Genomic DNA, 403 nt, shown 5'->3' with positions numbered 1-403 from the left:
CCCCGACTCGCAATATTTTGAACTTCAAAAACAACAACGTGACCCATCATTAGTCTGCCAACCATTCGATGAGGGTGTCTACATGCGTTCGGCCTGCCCTCCAGAATGGTCTTCACCGAACGTTCGGGCTGCCTGCGAGACCGTCTCCGAGAACAACCAGGATCCTATTGCGAGCTTCCCTGTAACTGACCTCAGCGATGGCGTCACCTACCGCAACTTCTTCTGTGCCGCCTGCCACCGAGCTAAGAACCTGGAGTTCTGGAATCCGACGATTGTTTGCTATGACATACCTTATTCAGTTATTACGGTATCTAGAGACGAACTTATTAACTCTCTCTCTTTTAACGATTCAATACAACTTTGGGAAATTAATTTCGAAAATGAAGCTTATTATTGTACAGTA

This window comes from Halyomorpha halys, unplaced genomic scaffold (genome assembly GCF_000696795.3).
Source record: "Halyomorpha halys isolate HHAL.00 unplaced genomic scaffold, Hhal_1.1 Scaffold554.1, whole genome shotgun sequence".
NCBI lineage: Eukaryota > Metazoa > Arthropoda > Insecta > Hemiptera > Pentatomidae > Halyomorpha > Halyomorpha halys.
The sequence above is the reverse complement of the archived record's forward strand: the minus strand, read 5'-3'. Positions refer to the sequence as shown.